We start from the raw sequence: 5000 nt of genomic DNA, 5'->3' as shown, positions 1-5000 counted from the left end.
CAGAAAGAGGCAGTCCCCATATACACACACACGCGCAGACAGAGGCAGTCCCCATATACACAAACACGCGCAGACAGAGACAGTCCCCATATACACACGCGCAGACAGAGACAGTCCCCATATACACACACACGCGCAGACAGAGACAGTCCCCATATACACACACACGAGCAGACAGAGACAGTCCCCATATACACACACACGAGCAGACAGAGACAGTCCCCATATACACACACGCGCAGACAGAGACAGTCCCCATATACACACACACGCGCAGACAGAGACAGTCCCCATATACACACACACGCGCAGACAGAGACAGTCCCCATATACACACACACGCGCGCAGACAGAGACAGTCCCCATATACACACACACACACACGCGCAGACAGAGACAGTCCCCATATACACACACACGCAGACAGAGACAGTCCCCATATACACACACACACGCGCAGACAGAGACAGTCCCCATATACACACACGCGCAGACAGACAGTCCCCATATACACACACACACACGCGCAGACAGACAGTCCCCATATACACACACACACGCGCAGACAGAGACAGTCCCCATATACACACACGCCCAGACAGAGACAGTCCCCATATACACACACACGCGCAGAGACAGTCCCCATATACATACACACACATGCAGACAGAGACAGTCCCCATATACATACACACACGCAGACAGAGACAGTCCCCATATACATACGCAGACAGAGATAGTCCCCATATACATACGCAGACAGAGACAGTCCCCATATACATTACGCAGACAGAGACAGTCCCCATATACACACACACACACACACGCAGACAGAGGCAGTCCCCATATACACGCAGACAGAGACAGTCCCCATATACACACGCAGACAGAGGCAGTCCCCATATACACACACACACATGCAGACAGAGGCAGTCCCCATATACACACACACGCAGACAGAGGCAGTCCCCATATACACACACACGCAGACAGAGGCAGTCCCCATATACACACACACACACGCAGACAGAGGCAGTCCCCATATACACACACACACACGCAGACAGAGGCAGTCCCCATATACACACACACACACGCAGACAGAGGCAGTCCCCATATACACACACACACACGCAGACAGAGGCAGTCCCCATATACACACACACACACGCAGACAGAGGCAGTCCCCATATACACACACACACACGCAGACAGAGGCAGTCCCCATATACACACACACACACGCAGACAGAGGCAGTCCCCATATACACACACACACACGCAGACAGAGACAGTCCCCATATACACACACGCAGACAGAGACAGTCCCCATATACACACACGCAGACAGAGACAGTCCCCATATACACACACGCAGACAGAGACAGTCCCCATATACACACACGCAGACAGAGACAGTCCCCATATATACACACACACACACATGCAGACAGAGACAGTCCCCATATACACACACACATGCAGACAGAGACAGTCCCCATATACACACACACATGCAGACAGAGACAGTCCCCATATACACACACACACACACACACACACACACACACACACACACACACACACAGAGGCAGTCCCCATATACACACACACACACGCAGACAGAGGCAGTCCCCGTATACACACACACGCAGACAGAGGCAGTCCCCATATACACACACACACAGACAGAGGCAGTCCCCATATACACACACACACACGCAGACAGAGACAGTCCCCATATACACACACACACACACGCAGACAGAGACAGTCCCCATATACACACACACACACACGCAGACAGAGACAGTCCCCATATACACACACGCAGACAGAGACAGTCCCCATATACACACGCAGACAGAGACAGTCCCCATATACACACACACGCAGACAGAGACAGTCCCCATATACACACACACACACGCAGACAGAGACAGTCCCCATATACACACACACACACACACACGCAGACAGAGACAGTCCCCATATACACACACACGCAGACAGAGACAGTCCCCATATACACACACACGCAGACAGAGACAGTCCCCATATACACACACACACACGCAGACAGAGACAGTCCCCATATACACACACACACACGCAGACAGAGACAGTCCCCATATACACACACACACACACACACACACGCAGACAGAGACAGTCCCCATATACACACACACATGCAGACAGAGACAGTCCCCATATACACACACACATGCAGACAGAGACAGTCCCCATATACACACACACACACACACACACACACACACACACAGACAGAGGCAGTCCCCATATACACACACACACGTAGACAGAGGCAGTCCCCATATACACACACACACACACGCAGACAGAGGCAGTCCCCATATACACACACACACGCAGACAGAGACAGTCCCCATATACACACACACACGCGCAGACAGAGACAGTCCCCATATACACACACACACACACGCGCAGACAGAGACAGTCCCCATATACACACACACGCAGACAGAGACAGTCCCCATATACACACACACACGCGCAGACAGAGACAGTCCCCATATACACACACACGCGCAGACAGAGACAGTCCCCATATACACACACACGCAGACAGAGACAGTCCCCATATACACACACACGCGCAGAGACAGTCCCCATATACATACACACGCGCAGACAGAGACAGTCCCCATATACATACACACACACATGCAGACAGAGACAGTCCCCATATACATACACACACGCAGACAGAGACAGTCCCCATATACATACACACACGCAGACAGAGATAGTCCCCATATACATACGCAGACAGAGACAGTCCCCATATACATTACGCAGACAGAGACAGTCCCCATATACACACACACACACACACGCAGACAGAGGCAGTCCCCATATACACGCAGACAGAGACAGTCCCCATATACACACACACACACAGACAGAGACAGTCCCCATATACACACACACAGAGGCAGTCCCCATACACACACACACACACAGAGGCAGTCCCCATATACACGCAGACAGAGACAGTCCCCATATACACACGCAGACAGAGGCAGTCCCCATATACACACACACACGCAGACAGAGGCAGTCCCCATATACACACACACGCAGACAGAGGCAGTCCCCATATACACACACACGCAGACAGAGGCAGTCCCCATATACACACACACGCAGACAGAGGCAGTCCCCATATACACACACACGCAGACAGAGGCAGTCCCCATATACACACACACACACACACACACACACACACACACACACACAGAGGCAGTCCCCATATACACGCAGACAGAGACAGTCCCCATATACACACGCAGACAGAGGCAGTCCCCATATACACACACACACGCAGACAGAGGCAGTCCCCATATACACACACACGCAGACAGAGGCAGTCCCCATATACACACACACGCAGACAGAGGCAGTCCCCATATACACACACACGCAGACAGAGGCAGTCCCCATATACACACACACGCAGACAGAGGCAGTCCCCATATACACACACACACATGCAGACAGAGGCAGTCCCCATATACACGCAGACAGAGACAGTCCCCATATATACATATACACACACACACACACACACACACACACACACACAGACAGAGACAGTCCCCATATACACACACACGCAGACAGAGACAGTCCCCATATATACACACACACACACACACACAGAGGCAGTCCCCATATACACACACACGCAGACAGAGGCAGTCCCCATATACACGCAGACAGAGACAGTCCCCATATACACACACACACGCAGACAGAGGCAGTCCCCATATACACACACACACACGCAGACAGAGGCAGTCCCCATATACACACACACACACGCAGACAGAGGCAGTCCCCATATACACACACACACACGCAGACAGAGGCAGTCCCCATATACACACACACACGCAGACAGAGGCAGTCCCCATATACACACACACACGCAGACAGAGGCAGTCCCCATATACACACACGCAGACAGAGGCAGTCCCCATATACACGCAGACAGAGGCAGTCCCCATATACACACACACACGCAGACAGAGACAGTCCCCATATACACACACACACACACGCAGACAGAGACAGTCCCCATATACACACACACGCAGACAGAGACAGTCCCCATATACACACACACACACACACGCAGACAGAGACAGTCCCCATATACACACACACACACACGCAGACAGAGACAGTCCCCATATACACACACACGCAGACAGAGACATTCCCCATATACACACACACACACGCAGACAGAGACAGTCCCCATATACACACACACACACACACACACACACACACGCAGACAGAGACAGTCCCCATATACACACACACACACACGCAGACAGAGACAGTCCCCATATACACACACACACGCAGACAGAGACAGTCTCCATATACACACACACACACACACACACACGCAGACAGAGACAGTCCCCATATACACACACACACGCAGACAGAGACAGTCCCCATATACACACACACACACACACACAGTCCCCATATACACACACACACACACACACACACACACACACACACACACACGCAGACAGAGACAGTCCCCATATACACACACACACGCAGACAGAGACAGTCCCCATATACACACACACACGCAGACAGAGACAGTCCCCATATACACACACACACGCAGACAGAGACAGTCCCCATATACACAAACACACGCAGACAGAGACAGTCCCCATATACACACACACACACACGCAGACAGAGACAGTCCCCATATACACACACACACACACACACACGCAGACAGAGACAGTCCCCATATACACACACACACACACACACGCAGACAGAGACAGTCCCCATATACACACACGCAGACAGAGACAGTCCCCATATACACACACACACACACGCAGACAGAGACAGTCCCCATATACACACACACACACACACGCAGACAGAGACAGTCCCCA

The 5000-nt window shown here is 52.0% G+C and overlaps 1 long non-coding RNA gene across 1 annotated transcript in view; it reads right to left on the bottom strand.

Annotated features, from left to right (window-relative positions):
- Window positions 1-5000, bottom strand: part of LOC141112335 (uncharacterized) — an 82079-nt gene that overhangs the window by 74331 nt on the left and 2748 nt on the right. The window lies entirely within an intron of this gene.

Source organism: Aquarana catesbeiana, linkage group LG11 (assembly GCF_042186555.1).
Source record: "Aquarana catesbeiana isolate 2022-GZ linkage group LG11, ASM4218655v1, whole genome shotgun sequence".
Classification (NCBI taxonomy): Eukaryota; Metazoa; Chordata; class Amphibia; order Anura; family Ranidae; genus Aquarana; species Aquarana catesbeiana.
Note: the sequence above shows the minus strand (reverse complement) of the source record. Positions and strands in the feature narration are given on the sequence as shown.